This window comes from Schistocerca cancellata, chromosome 1 (assembly GCF_023864275.1).
Source record: "Schistocerca cancellata isolate TAMUIC-IGC-003103 chromosome 1, iqSchCanc2.1, whole genome shotgun sequence".
Classification (NCBI taxonomy): domain Eukaryota; kingdom Metazoa; phylum Arthropoda; class Insecta; order Orthoptera; family Acrididae; genus Schistocerca; species Schistocerca cancellata.
In genome coordinates this window covers 875,474,780-875,491,649 of record NC_064626.1, presented here as the reverse complement: position 1 = coordinate 875,491,649, position 16,870 = coordinate 875,474,780, and positions in this window count along the sequence as shown.

The window sequence follows — 16,870 nt, the reverse complement described above, 5'->3', positions numbered from 1 at the left end:
AAAACTTAACTCGTCAGATCACACGTTGGCAGCGTAGACAAAACAGTTGTGATACGTCGCTAAAAAATAGTAAGGTAACTGGCAAAGGCAGCCACCCCCATTGGTTGTAAAATTCAGCGGCCAACAGAGATTCAGCTTCAAACCATGCCATGAGACGAAAACGGTTAATACTTAACCGCCGCGCGGCACGGAAAACAAAGGTGGAAGGGAGACGCGAACGTTTCGCAGGTGAACCTCACATACATTAAACATAAGCTTGGCTTGGAAATATAACCCACCAAAATACATGCTACAAGATTTGCCCCCCGCAAGACGCATAAGCTTTTGGGCTCCAAATAACTAACGAGAGCGGCTTGACGGTTCAGTGCACAACGTACCAGAGAAAAAAGAATACAATTACCAAGTTGAAGCTACTAAGTTTTCATGCGAGCGACATTTTCTTCGGATTGCTCAGCCAGACACAGGAACAGAAAACGACAACAGGAGGCTGAACAGAGTCCGATATAGATGCAGCAAGATACAAACAAGAGTAGGAACCGAGCCAGTCACAATTATGATGCTCACAGCGGGGATTAAGATCTAAAAGTTGGTCACCGATTTTCCGAAGCTGCTGCGCAGTGACAAACGGCGGAAAATCTTGGAGCTGCCAGGAGATGCGTGGATGAAGACGAACCATTGCCCTTCACCAAATCTGGTCGTCGATAGGTGTAATGTGTCCCCTCCTATTTACGGTGCACGTCCTTGTGTCTGGAAGATACTCAGACATACAAACTTGGAGGCCACACAGATGGCAGAGCAAACAGCCAGCCCGTTGCCCCGCAGAAACACGCTATCCATGCTGCTTCACTCACTGCCTCTCCCGGAAAATAGCTTCAGCACCACTCACGACAAACGTGCCACGCCCCCTTCACACCAAATCTCGTGTTCCAGGACACATGGCGTCAACTATCGATTGTGCAACGATTCAGCATTTCCCTCTCCCCCCCCTCAAAAAAAAAAAAAAAAAAAACAGGACCCCAGAGGGGACGGGGGTTGGTAGGGCTCACAATGGAGATTTAATTGAAGCTACCTCCCTTAACTAGCCTAAGGTGCATCCTCAACTCATTTCCACTATCTTCATTATGGAGCCTAAGCGTGACCTGAGTGGGAACCTCCCACACATTATACAGACCCACAAAGCAAGTGACAGTTTTCCCAACACCTTACTCGCAGAGTCTGTATCCCCAAAATTTCTCGCAAAGACCATATTCCCGACATGAATGTTCCTCGGACGTCGACCATGATTATATCGCGCCGCCTCCCTGTTGTGGGCCTGACTACTCCAGTTATGCTTGATCAACTTAGAAAAAATATCATTGAGCAAGGAATCACGCATGGACCAGATATATGATAAAGGGGAATTAAGGGGTTAGTCAGACATGAGAAAAGCAGGGATAGCTGTGTGCGCCTCACGTTTGGCAGTATTAGAGGCTAGTTTCAGCCATGGTGGAAAAGATTCCTTTTAGTTTGAGCCTCAGTGTGTATAACGATCAGACAGGACTTCAGGTTACAATTAGTCCACTCCACAAACGAAATTCTGGGGGTAATAAGGTGTCATGGTGATGTGTTAGACTCCGATCACAAACAGAAGTTCCGAAACTCCCTGAAATAAAAACAAGGCGCATTATCACTGATAATGATCTTTGGATAACTGAAACACGACAATCTTACTCAGATGCCTCATGCTTTGTCCAACAGTAATACCACTCACTACTGGGGAGCAACCAGCTGAACCGTGTAAAACCATCAACCACCATAAATATAAAGTGCTGTCCGCGCTGGGTGCGTGAAAGAGTACCAACAGAAACATGCTCCATGGGAACCTCTCCCCGATTGGATTGAAGCAACCCCTAACTCCCATTGAAATTCGGCATAGCCATCTTGCATTCCCGACGTTGATTAAATATTTTTCTGACATCACAATACAGTGTAGGCCAGGTTAGGAACTCACAGAGTTTGTGAATGTCTTTATATACCCCCAAATGACCCTTCACAACAGAATTGTGATGGTGAAAATAGCTGGGACGAACCTGGCAGGCAGAAGATTTTAAGCTCTACATCCCGGCACCCCTTAGCAGAAAATATGCAACCACAATTCATACCATGTAACTTGCTGACCGGCTCTGAGCAACTCCCTAATGGAGCCCAACTTGTCGTCTTGCTCTTCTTGCCGGGCTAAGTACACAAACAGTACGAGAACTTCTGTAAGTACTGAATTAACAAGACCTTGCCACCATGGAGAGATGAAGCCCCCTCCTCCTCTTCAAACATTCCGCTCAAGGTATCTGCTACAACGTTGTCGCGCCCCCTGATGTGGCGTACGTTGAAGTGGAAGGAGGGAATTCGAACAACGTACCTTGCAATACACCCAGTTTTACGTGGGCGAGCCACAATCCAACTAATGACCTGGTTGTCTGTCTCCAGTGCGAATTCCCAGAGTTAGAGGTAGGATTTAAACTCCTCTAGTGCGAAGAGGACATCTGGCCCTTCCAACATAAGCACAGTACTTCTCCTCAGCTGGAGACAGGCGCCTAGGCCGGCCGGTGTGGCCCAGCGGTTCTAGGCGCTACAGTCTGGAACCGCGCGACCGCTACGGTCGCAGTTTCGAATCCTGCCTCGGGCATGGGTGTGTGTGATGTCCTTAGGTTAGTTAGGTTTAAGTAGTTCTAAGTTCTAGGGAACTGATGACCTCAGAAGTTCCCATAGTGCTCAGAGCCATATGAAACATTTGAAAAGGCACCTAGAGGCGTAGGCGAGCGGCATCTGCTCGCTACCTTGTTCCTGAAGCAACACGACGGCAATCCCTGAGTTAGAGGCGTCTGTTTAGACTCCGAAGGGTTGATTGAAGTCAGCAACAGCCAGAAGGTATTACTCCAGGCAATCGTAAGCGCACCAAACACAGACTGCTGGCTGTCGGTCGCCCTTCTTTCACAACAGATTTAACGGAGTGTGTTACCTCCCCCTCATTTACCGGCCTTAATGACAGTCAAAAATAAAACCACGTGCACCTAATGGAAATTTGGGAAAAGCAATCGTCACCGAAGTTAATTTGTCGGTAAAGAGGGAGGAAAGGGTTACAGCTAAATGAAAGGAAAAATGCAAATGAAATTGGTGGAAATAAATTTTGAGGAAAGGGTAAAATTAGTAAAGAAAGTAAATGTGCAGCCGTTACGTTAACAATTAATTGGCGTTAATTAGATATTTGAGATTTGGGGAAAATTACAGTCGCCGGTCCTATGGACAACTACTATAATAACTGAAAATGAAAGATTAATGCACATATAATTAGCACTAAAAGCGTGGCAACTGAAGATTGACACGTGCTGTGTGAAAACTGAATGTTTGTCAGAAGTAATAAATTTCGCTACACTCTGACTTAATTTAGCAAAAGAATTAATAAAACCGGAAAATTGAAAGTTAATTTAGTGACTGAAATTAATAGTGAACTTTGCTTCTGAAGCACTACGAAATTCAATAAAATAAGGTTAGTCTTGGGCTACCTCAACAATCATTTCAAAAGCTACTTGAATCTACGCAATTTAGAAATAAGAGATTTAACTTTGAACTTGAATTAAATGATTCTGAACAATTAACAGTAGTAAGATTTAGTACGTACCAAGCTGAGCTGCAGTCACAGGTAGGCTAAAATATGGTAACAAAACTCGCACTCTTAATTTGTGCTTGTGTAATCTAAATATTGTAGCCAGCTACGAATACCTTAACTGAACTTTGATATTAAAGCAGTGAAATGGAATGATATTACTTTAATGCTGGCGTTTGAATTTCAACGACACTCTGGTTCATTCCGGGAAAGGAAGGGACCCTGCTTGGCAATGCAATTGGGGCAATGAGCAACAAAGGTTCATGCTACGTTGCTGTAATTTGGTGAGGCAAATTGTACAGTTTGAAAAGCTGAGGTCTGCCGTACAGTTCTAAAACTTTACGTGCTTTTAGTCTTCCTTGTTGGTTGATTGAAGGTTTGCAGTCGTCGATCGGGGAGGTGGCGACAGTCACTCATTGTCGGCCGTCGCTGTTGCAGAAGCTGGATGTTGGCGCGCCTTCTTCTCGACACGGTCACCAGGCGAAACGGCTCTTGATGTGCGCCAGCTAATGCTTCCCGTCCGCAACACCGTGCCAGAAACTATCATAGCAAGTCGAGCGCAATTACATGCTGCCAAACCCCGAAAAGGCGGCAACTCGCGGGAGCGTCACACAACACACCTGCTCCACCGCCCTACTCCAGCCAGACCCTCTCTCTGCCCGCGCTCCATGCGAAAGAGTTCACACTACCAAAGATCCTAAACACTTTGGTTCTCCACACGACCTATCGATGTAATAAAAAAAAAGGTTCAAATGGCTCTGAGTACTATGGGACTTAACATCTATGGTCATCAGTCCCCTAGAACTTAGAACTATGTAAACCTAACTAACCTAAGGACAGGACACAACACTCAGTCATCAAGATCGATGTAATCGTTCGATAACATAGTTTTCCCTAGGCAAGACCCAGCGTAAAAATACAAATAATATTTACCAAACAAACCAATTATACATCAACATAAAAAACAATTACAATGTATAAAGACACAGAAATGTCATATCTTCAGTTAACAAAATTAAGAAAAAAATTTATAGTACAATAAATGGAAATAGGAGGATATGCATTTCAGGCGTTACAAGTGGTTAGTTCGGCGAACTTTTGGAAAGAATTTTCGGAAGAAGTTAGTCTTTCCAACGAAACGGGCGACCCCTTTTTTGGTCTTAATAGGGCTGAAGCTCTAAATAGCTTAGGACCTAGACTCATCAATCGACGTCTCTTTTGGCTGTGTCTAGGTGCCAAAGAAAAACATATCGTCATGATCAGCTAAGATAAATTTAGACAGTTTGACAGTTTGCCTTGCTTGACTCCGATGCTCCAAAACCAGTTACTAAGGCTCCAGATGCTCGGAGAAGGTGGCACAGTAAGTGGCAACATCGTCCAAGGGGCTATACACACGCTTTAACTTCATACCTCCAAGAATAGAGACAAGTAGCCACGAAATAATTTCCGCCCCAGTAGAAAGGCCGAAAGGCACCAAGTTGAATTCATACAGGTCCCAGTCAGGGCAAAAGCAGTGGCCGCCTAGGATTCTTCAACAAGGGGAATCTGGTAACACGCCTGCTTATGATCGAAAACGGAAAAGTAGTGGGCCTTAGAAAACCATGAAAAATACCCATGTAGATCATACAGAGTGACAGACTCCAAGATAACTTTATGATTAACGACACGATAGTCCACAGTGGATCTCACCCCCCTTCCCCGCATTATTCTTGGGGACCAAAAGAATCGGCGATGCGTATGGTGAGGTGGACAGCCTTACAACCTCTCAGTGGGCATTTTTATCTATCAACTCACACAGTACCTTCATCTTAGGAGGAGGTAGTAGGGTGATCAGAAAGCAAAATTTGATATTCAGTACGATTATTCACACCTAATTTAACTGTCAACACTTCCAGGAAACCAAGCAACATCTTACAAGGGTTGATTTATTTTTAAAGTTGCCTCGTTGTGATCTTCAGCTCAGAGTAGTCTGTGAGTCCCTGACTTGTTAAATACTCTTGTTATCTATAGAATAACTTAATTTTTACTACAAACCAGGACTTGGCAACTCTGATACTTTAAGGCTGCAATAACCTTCAAATACAACACATACAGGGTTATTACAAATGATTGAAGCGATTTCACAGCTCTACAATAACTTTATTATTTGAGATATTTTCACAATGGTTTGCACACACATACAAAAACTCAAAAAGTTTTTTTAGGCATTCACAAATGTTCGATATGTGCCCCTTTAGTGATTCGGCAGACATCAAGCCGATAATCAAGTTCCTCCCACACTCGGCGCAGCATGTCCCCACCTATGAGTTCGAAAGTATCGTTGATGCGAGCTCGCAGTTCTGGCACGTTTCTTGGTAGAGGAGGTTTAAACACTGAATCTTTCACATAACCCCACAGAAAGAAATCGCATGGGGTTAAGTCGGGAGAGCGTGGAGGCCATGACATGAATTGCTGATCATGATCTCCACCACGACCGAACCCTCGGTTTTCCAATCTCCTGTTTAAGAAATGCCGGAAATCATGATGGAAGTGCGGTGGAGCACCATCCTGTTGAAAGATGAAGTCGGCGCTGTCGGTCTCCAGTTATGGCATGAGCCAATTTTCCGCGGGCTACGCGTGAAACTTGCCCGCACGCGTTCAACTGTTTCTTCGCTCACTGCAGGCCGACCCGTTGATTTCCCCTTACAGAGGCATCCAGAAGCTTTAAACTGCGCATACCATCGCCGAATGGAGTTAGCAGTTGGTGGATCTTTGTTGAACTTCGTCCTGAAGTGTCGTTGCACTGTTATGACTGACTGATGTGAGTGCATTTCAAGCACGACATACGCTTCCTCGGCTCCTGTCGCCATTACGTCTCACTGCGCTCTAGAGCGCTCTGACGTCAGAAACCTGAAGTGCGGCTTCAGCCGAACAAAACTTTATGAGTTTTTCTACGTATCTGTAGTGTGTCGTGACCATATGTCAATGAATGGAGCTACAGTGAATTTATGAAATCGCTTCAATCATTTGTAATAGCCCTGTATTAGATAAATATCTTGTTACAGGAGACCTTCTGGGTAACGAATAACAAACGTTTTTCCAACACATACATATATAAATTATTGATATAAACTTCTGGTTATTGTCGTAAGTCCATAATAACACCTAGGCATGTTGAAAATACTTTGTATGTCTACATAATAAAGTAATCATATATTTCTTTTCCTTTCTTGATTTGTATATGTTATCGATTATTCACTTGTACCATGTATTCCCTAGTTGGTGCTTGTCACTCTGTTCTAATGTAGCTTCTGTCAATAAAGCAAGTCCTAATCTACCTGTGTTGCTTTGTTTGAAATGAATGATAATCAAGTCACCTTTTTGCCCATATGCGAATGTTGCTGTTCTTTGTTGGAAGTTCAACGATGCATTGTTGTCCATCAACCAGTCTATGCCTAAAATCATAGATACATTGAAACCTTCCACTACAAATATTCCTTCTTGAAATGTGTGTGTTTAATGTAAATTCGACAAATAATTCTGCATATACTGGTTCGCTTGTCATACCTGTTTCCCCGGATATCTTTGTTCCTGCGACTGGTAACTGAGGGAATGCATTTAACAAATTATTTTACTGTAAAAATAATGATCTTCTACTGATGTGTCGCTACCAGAGTCTAAAAGAACAACCACAGTTATGTTATTTAAACGCATGTCAATTCTGGTTTCCTATATGCTTTTGTTTCTATTTTTCCTTCGTGTAATAAGTCATCTGTTAAACACTGCTCGTAATCATAGCTAATTTAGCTAGAACAAATTGGCTCGTTTCCTACTACTTCAGAGGGCCGCTCCCCAAAAGTGTGTTAGTTTTCCCTCTCTGTTCAAATGGTTCAAATGGCTCTGAGCACTATGGGACTTAACATCTGAGGTCATCAGTCCCCTAGAACTTAGAACTACTTAAACCGAACTAACCTAAGGACATCACACACATTCATGCCCGAGGCAGGATTCTAACCTGCGACTGTAGCGGTCGCGCGGTTCCAGACTGAAGCGCCTAGAACCGCTCGGGCACTCCGGCCGGCTTTCCCTCTCTGTCATTGTTATATTGTCAAATGTGTTATTGTGATAATTTCTGTTATTGTTCCCATTTATGTATCTATTCCCTGGATGGTTGTAATCATGTGCATTGTGTACCCCGTTCCCTCCATTCAAAGCACACTCTAATGGGACGAGGTCCTCTGTTAACATTACTCTATTGATTATTATTGTTGCTATTGCTGCCTGTGTGCCATCTCTCTGACTGGCTTTGCTCAGTGTCCACTTGTTATAGATTTTACAATAAGTTGTTCACTTTTTCCTAGTACTTTCCTAACAATTTGTCCCTTACACGCCATGGTGATCGGCTAATGACAACATCTAATAAATTTCCTCTCTTGTGGGACCCTCTAAATGTTTTGTTAAGATGCCATTCCAAATATCTCTATACCCGTTCCATGAACTAATTTTGTATGGTATCTGTCCTAATAGTTATAATCTCAATTCCTTTTTGGCTCTCTCACTCCAATAGTTAGACTTAAATGCTGTTTCTAAATCAATGTTAAGTTGTAAATTCTCCCAGCTCTAACATGCCACACTGTACAGCATCATCCGTCAAATGACTTATCACGAATTATATCTTATTTAAATCTAACCCAGAATCCGGTAACGTGTCCTTAAATGGCATTATAAATAAAATGGGGTGAATGTTACAAAAAAAGTGAAAACTTGGGGAATTTGTGATTTAATCCTTTGCTCAGTGTTGTAGCAAAGTCATCGCAGTAATTAGTTACTGTGTTCCCTTTTTTCTTAGCTCTTTCTTTGTCTCCTCTAAACTCAAAAAGTTGTGTATCACTACGTTTGCTTTTGAACTTTAAATATCGCTGTTATGAACTGTTGGTGTTCCCGACACTGCAGATGGCTTTGTACAGATAGATTTATTGTCTACCCATTCTGTACTGTGTATACCCTTACTAAATTCAAGTTTTTATGTCCTTGGTTCCAATTCGTTAATTATTACAGAGAATACATCAATATTTTTGTTAGAGTACGTATGTAAAATTGCTTTAGTATTCTTCAGCTCTTTTCCTAATATCTCAATTCTCCACTGTAGTTTTCTGCTTTGATAGTAAGTACGTGCTCTGAGATATCGTCTTGTTTAGTCTCCGCTATTTGTAAGCTCCCATCTGTTTCGGAAACATGATCGAAATCCACGTCAAATCTCGTTTCCAACGTATTTATCCTACCGTTAAGCTGGGTAGTGAACGCATGTAATCGTGTGTCTAAATTCGTCAGTCTGTTGTCAATTTGCGTCAGTGTGTTATCTGCTTGTGTGAACTTGTCATCCATATGCATAACTTTAGTATTTAAGTGAGCTAACAGTTGTAAAACCACCGCGCGTGTGTGCCATCGTATTATTTCCGATCCAACACAAATTTCTATCCTCCACAGGTATTAATGTAGCTATACTGAACTATATAAAACATAAGATGTCTTCATCTTGGACTGGGTATATTCGCTGTAATGGTTTGGTTTTTCATTTCCTACATGTAATTGTACGTTACTTGTCATAACAGAACGTCTGAATGTCACAGTGACCTGGCTGTAAGCAACTATGTTCACAGAAGTTGTCGCAACCTATTTGCTGTACTAGTACTTCACTTTATTGGCGCGATCACACCACTGCACTTTGAAAATAAGAAAAAAAATCAGAACCCAGAGAGTTACGGCGTTTTGCGACTCGTGGACTTCTGCAAAGATGGTTGCTGTTTTGCGACGTCTACTGCAGTTGATATCAGCCTGCTGTCTCGCTGCAGTTCGTCGAACTGCGGCCTGATGGACAGCTGTCAATATTCTATGCTCTGAAGAGCACGTGGGGCTGCTCGTTGTGGTTGCCCCGATTATCCGTATATTGCTAGATGTAGTCGATGTAGTCGTAATTCTGTGGTTGTTTAGTTGCTTAGCAACTGAATTCCAGTACTGAGTACTGATTCTTGATACTTCAGCGTCGTACAGTTGTTTGTAATGACCGTTGAATAATAGCTTTAGCACTGGTTAGCATTTTCTGTTACCAACACCTGTTACTTCGCTAAAATCGTTACTTCTGGAAGGAAAGAACGTACATTTCGGCTTTTTACGTATTTCCTGGTTAATAGTGGATTCTTGTATTAGCTCGTTCAGTGCCCAGATATTCCTTACTGACGCGAAATCTTGCTACCCAATTTTCTGTTTGATGTACCGATATTACTTAATCGTCGTCCAGGTCGTTTCACACCAGGATCGCCACGTGCGAGGGTTCGTTTCTATTTTAAGTTACCTCGTTGTGACCTTCAGCTCGGAGTAAGCTGCGAACTCCCGACTCTTCTTACCTGTAGAATAACTTAATTTTTACTATAACCAGGACTTGGAAACTCCGATCTTTTAAGGGTTTTATTATGCCTTTAAATACGTATTAGATGATACGGTATCTTGTTACAAGGGACCTTCTGGGTAACGAACAATAAATGTTTTCTCATTACATACAGACACTGAAGAGCCAAAGAAACTGGTACACCTGCCTAATATCGTGCAGGGCCCCCATGAACACGCAGAACTGCCGCAGCACGATGTGGCATGTACTCGACTAATGTCTCAAGTAGGGCTCGAGGGAACTGACACTATGAATCCTTTAGGGCTGTCCGTAAGTGGACATCTCTTGTGAACAGCACGTTGCAAAGCATATGCTCAATGTTCATGTCCGGGGAGTTTGGTGGCCAACGGAAATGTCTAAACTCGGAAGTGTGCTCCTATAGCCACTCTATAGCAATACTGGACGTATGGGATGTCGCATTGTTCTGCTGGAATTGCCCAAGTCCGTCGGAATGCACAATGCACATGAACGGATGCAAGTTATGAGACAAAATTCGTACCTACGTATTTCCTGTCAGAGACGTATCTAGACGTATCAAGGGTCCCATATCACTCCAGCTGCACACGCCCCACACCATTACAGAGCCTGTACCAGCTTAAACAGTCCCCTGCAGGCACGCAGGGTCCATGGATTCATGAGTTTGTCTCCATACCCGTATACGTCTATCTGCTCGATATAATTTGAAACGAGACTCGTCCGAGCAGGCAACATGTTTGCTCTTGACGGACCGACGCTTTGTGTCGTGCAGTTATCAAGCGTACACGAGGGGCCTTCGGCTTCGAAAGCCCAAATCGATGATATTTCGTTGAATGATTCGAACGCTGACGCTTCTTGATGCCCCGGTACTGATATCTATGCAATCTGTGGAAGAGTTGCACTTCTATCACGTTGGACGATTCTCTTCAGTCGTCATTGGTCTCGCTCTTGGAGGATCTTTTTCCGGCCGCAGCAATGTCGGAGATTTGATGTTTTGCGAGATTATTATTCCTGATGTTCACTGTAATTCGTGAAATTGTCGTACGGGAAAACCCCCACTTCATCGCTACCTCGGAGATGTTTTGTATCATCGCTCGTACGCCGACTGTAACATCACATTCAAACTCACTTGAATCTTGATAATCTTCCATTGTAGCAGCAGTAACGAATGTAACAACTGCTTCAGACACTTGTTTTATATGGGCGTTGCCAATCGCAGTGCCGTATTCTGCCTGTTTACATATGTCTGTATTTGAATACGCATGCCTGGACCAGTTTCATTGGTGCTTCAGTGTATATACATTAATGATATAAATTTCTGGTCATTGCTGTTCCTCGACAACGAGGCTGCCGCAGAGGACTCTTTGCTGCCCTTGATTATTCTGTCTGTCAAGACTGCAAGTACGTCTTCAGTTCTCTAGGTATGGTACGGAGATGTGGCGGAATACTTAATGCAAATAAAATACACGAAACGGTTTGTACCCTAGTAAATCTTCTTATCTGATAATTGAAACTTTATATCCAGAAAGATTATTCTGGATAACAAAAATGCATATAATTCTGCTACTACAGCTTGTTCATTTATATTCAAAATGAGCACAAAATTTTTCCGCCCCCTCAGCGCAGTTATTTCTTTCCAAACTTTGTGCACAAAAATCTGGGAAATCTTGTACCCTCACAATCAGTCTAATCAGGAGGTACGTACGCAAATCGAACTCGGCCCCAGTAACGTTAGTATTAACGAGACCTGCCGTCTTAGAATGGCGGCACAAGCTGAACTTCACCTCAGGCTGGACTCCAATATAAAATTTCACAAGGGCATAATCGAAAACTAATTCCGTTTTACTTACAAAATCACACCGGAAGAGGAGGTCGTTGCTTAAATCTTACACCACCAACACCTTCATAGGCCAAGAAAATTCACCGACACAACAAGAGATCCGCGTGGATCTTATCAAAGGAAGAACCTGACCATTACAGTTCTACAAATTCTAGGCACAGGCTTTAAATTGGAAAGCTTACAAATGATCCGTTGTCTGAAGAATCACCTACGAGTCAACAACGAGAGAGACTGCTTCCGGCATCTAATAGTTTACAGAGCGGCTGATGATTAATGTGCGTGCACACGACCAGAAGAGGACTTGGCTCATCCCTTTTACTTTATTACATGCACTCGCGAAAAAGGTGCCAGGGCCGCCCCTGCCTAAGGCGCCCGCTGTCTAAACGCCTATTTCCGTTGACCTCGCACTGGCGAGCAAATTGCCCCTGCCGACCACAGCGATAACTTCTATCATGAGAGAACCTCATCTGACAAGCGGAAACCACTTCGGAAATGGGTTTGGCGTAAGATTGAGATGACGCATTCTCATAGTGTCTCCTCTGATCGGCTTGTTTAACCCCCTCCACAAAAGTGACTAAGCTATGCAAGTCATAATGGACAGTCAGCCTCTCAGCAAACAAGACCCAGTCACGACCCTCCGGTTTAATCCCTTGTAAAATGGGGCAATAATGTGCTCAGCCAACTCGGATCAAGGGCCATGGCTGCCGAGCGTACTTCATCGATATACTCAGCCAGGTTGTCGTAATCATGTTGAACACGAAAAAAATATATTGATTTAGGAGGTCTCTCTTAACCATGGCAGATAGGCGCTCCCTTAGCACACGGTCGTATGAGCACCTGTATCTTTTCGTACGAGCTCTGATTTCCCTTATTTTATCGTGGTGATCGTTCCTCTCTATGTAGGTCGGTGTCAACAAAATATTTTCGCATTCGGGGGAGAAAGTTGGTGACTGGAATTTCGTGAGGAGATTCCGTCGCAATCAAAAACACTTTTGTTTTAGCGATTTCCAGCCCAAATCCTGTATCATTTCTGTGACACTCTCTCCCATATTTCGCGATAATACAAAATTTGCTGCCTTTCTTTGAACTTTTTCGATTTACTCCGTCAGTCCTACCTGGTAAGGATCCCACACCGCGAATCAGTATTCTAAAAGAGGACGGACAAGCGTAGTGTAGGCAGTCTCCTTAGTAGGTCTGTTACATTTTCTAAGTGTCCGGCCAATAAAACGCAGTCTTTGGTTAGCCTTCCCCAGAACATTTTCTATGTGTTCCTCCCAATTTAAATTGTTCGTAATTGTAATACCTAGGTATTTAGTTGTTTTAGATTAGACTGATTTATCGTGTACGCTTAATGTCCCTTCCTCGCGAAAACATCAGCAATCACTTCGGTCAAGGACCCTTGACACAAAGGATACATCAGCTGAAAAATAGTTTCCAACGGCATTTTATAATTTAAGTTGTTGTAAGGTAACAGCAAACCGCAAACATTTAACAAACTCCTGTTGAGTAGCTATAGCTAAGCATTCTACCTTGTGCAAGACATTCAAGAAGGGATTAGGTAATTTAGCAAAACTGGACTGCGCATTCTCTATATCGCCAATTCTGGGCCCTAGAGAAACGGTTCCGTTTTCCGAAACCACCAGATTTTGCAATTCACGAAGCTGCTGATCACTCTCCCACTCTAATAACTCAAACTCACTAAGCTGCTGATCACTCCAATCACTCAAACTAATTTGCAAATTTTGGGAGTTAATCAACCTCAGGTTTGAACTGGGAATCCATGATTAGCAAAAAGAGAGCACACGCCCAAAGGCACAACATACTCGTACAATAGTAGCCTGATGAACAGAGAAGTACCCTGTAAGTAAAACGAGTAAAAACTTAAGTCATCAGATTACACGTTGGCAGCGTAGACAAAACATTTGTGATAAGCCGCTAATAGATAATTGGCCAAGACAACCATCCCCACTTATACCTGAACATAAAGAAGTTCACCGGCCAACCGATATTCAAAAATGGTTCAAATGGCTCTGAGCACTATCGGACCTAACTGTTGTGGTCATTTGCCTTTTTATATTTCGACATAAATACAAAGGGACAGGAATTTAAGTTGTGATTTACTTTAGTCAACATTAAACTTGAAATATGAAAGTCAGCATGAATATTACTTGAATGTTAAGTTAAATATTAATTTCTATCACAAAGAAGCTTTTTCCCTCAACTATGAGTGCTTCTAAATGCATAAAAGCTTTCAGAGACGTCCAGCTCCGCCTATCTTTAAGAAGTGTACTTGTAATGATGAAATGGTAGCGGTACGAAACTGTAACCTCGTCACTTTGCACCACTGCTGTTGCATGCCGCTCTCCTGAAAAGCTTATTTATTTCTCGCGCTAGACACACGTGGCCACCTACATTCGTAGCACACTCTGATATGTGTGGATGTAGTCGTCTCAGTTTTTTTACGAGGAAATATTAGTAAATTACAGGTCCAATGCAGAGACGGCCTATTGCGACGGAACTGGGCCAAGTGCAGTCTCGAACTAACATTCGTAAGGCCGCAGGGACGAATTCTAGTCGTTGGTGTATGTAAACTTAAAACAAAAATATTCAAAGTGGTTAAAATAATGAGCCAACGGCCTTGCCGCAGTAGTAACACCAGTTCCCGTCAGATCACCGAAGTTAAGCGCTGTCGGGCTGGGCTAGCACTTTGATGGGTGACCATCCGATCTGCCGAACGCTGTTGGCAAGCGGGGTGCACTCAGCCCTTGTGAGGCAAACTGAGGTGCTACTTGATTGAGAAGTGGCGGCTCCGGTGTCGTAAACTGACATACGGTCGGGAGAGCTGTGTGCCGACCAAATGCCCTCGATATCCGCATGTGACGCCTGTGGGCTGAGGATGAAACGCCGGCCGGTCGGCACTGTTGGGCCTTCCAAAGCCTGTTAGGACGGAGTTTTAGTTAAAATAATGAAATTGCTAGCTTTTGAATAAATATTTATTTCCACGATAGTTCTCTTTAACAAAACAATCATTTTCTTATTTCTATTCGCAAGATATTACACCGCGGCATTTAAATAAACTTAATTTTCTAACTAACTCCTTAACGGCTGTCGTGAAATAATATAATTAGATCCGCTCCGACAACGCGTCTTCGTCTTCCAGTATCCCAAGCCATAGTAAAGGCGTTATTAATCCTGTGTCAAGGATGCTACACTCCTGGAAATTGAAATAAGAACACCGTGAATTCATTGTCCCAGGAACGGGAAACTTTATTGACACATTCCTGGGGTCAGATACATCACATGATCACACTGACAGAACCACAGGCACATAGACACAGGCAACAGAGCATGCACAATGTCGGCACTAGTACAGTGTATATCCACCTTTCGCAGCAATGCAGGCTGCTATTCTCCCATGGAGACGATCGTAGAGATGCTGGATGTAGTCCTGTGGAACGGCTTGCCATGCCATTTCCACCTGGCGCCTCAGTTGGACCAGCGTTCGTGCTGGACGTGCAGACCGCGTGAGACGACGCTTCATCCAGTCCCAAACATGCTCAATGGGGGACAGATCCGGAGATCTTGCTGGCCAGGGTAGTTGACTTACACCTTCTAGAGCACGTTGGGTGGCACGGGATCCATGCGGACGTGCATTGTCCTGTTGGAACAGCAAGTTCCCTTGCCGGTCTAGGAATGGTAGAACGATGGGTTCGATGACGGTTTGGATGTACCGTGCACTATTCAGTGTCCCCTCGACGATCACCAGTGGTGTACGGCCAGTGTAGGAGATCGCTCCCCACACCATGATGCCGGGTGTTGGCCCTGTGTGCCTCGGTCGTATGCAGTCCTGATTGTGGCGCTCACCTGCACGGCGCCAAACACGCATACGACCATCATTGGCACCAAGGCAGAAGCGACTCTCATCGCTGAAGACGACACGTCTCCATTCGTCCCTCCATTCACGCCTGTCGCGACACCACTGGAGGCGGGCTGCACGATGTTGGGGCGTGAGCGGAAGACGGCCTAACGGTGTGCGGGACCATAGCCCAGCTTCATGGAGACGGTTGCGAATGGTCCTCGCCGATACCCCAGGAGCAACAGTGTCTCTAATTTGCTGGGAAGTGGCGGTGCGGTCCCCTACGGCACTGCGTAGGATCCTACGGTCTTGGGCGTGCATCCGTGCGTCGCTGCGGTCCGGTCCCAGGTCGACGGGCACGTGCACCTTCCGCCGACCACTGGCGACAACATCGATGTACTGTGGAGATCTCACGCCCCACGTGTTGAGCAATTCGGCGGTACGTCCACCCCGCCTCCCGCATGCCCACTATACGCCCTCGCTCAAAGTCCGTCAACTGCACATACGGTTCACGTCCACGCTGTCGCGGCATGCTACCAGTGTTAAAGACTGCGATGGAGCTCCGTATGCCACGGCAAACTGGCTGACACTGACGGCGGCGGTGCACAAATGCTGCGCAGCTAGCGCCATTCGACGGCCAACACCGCGGTTCCTGGTGTGTCCGCTGTGCCGTGCGTGTGATCATTGCTTGTACAGTCCTCTCGCAGTGTCCGGAGCAAGTATGGTGGGTCTGACACACCGGTGTCAATGTGTTCTTTTTTCCATTTCCAGGAGTGTATATCAGAAAAGAGTAGCATCACCTACACAGAGTCAATTTACGCAGTCACTTCCTCTCGCTACTGCAAATACGGTAATTTTCAAGCGCACATAGCGCGAAGTTCGTCGAATTACAGTCTGTGTCTTAAAACACTGTCAATATAGGTGATACAGATAATCCGTCTCAAAATTAGCACGTTTCTCATCTTTTAAGTGGACTTGTGTCATTAAAGTAGTACGGTAGTACGGACGGGAAACGTGGACGATAAGAACTTCCGACAAGAGGGAAATAGAAAAATTTTAAATTTAGTGTTATGGAAGAATGTTGAAGTTTAGATGGCTAGATCGAAAAGAGAATGAGGATCTTATGAAACAAAT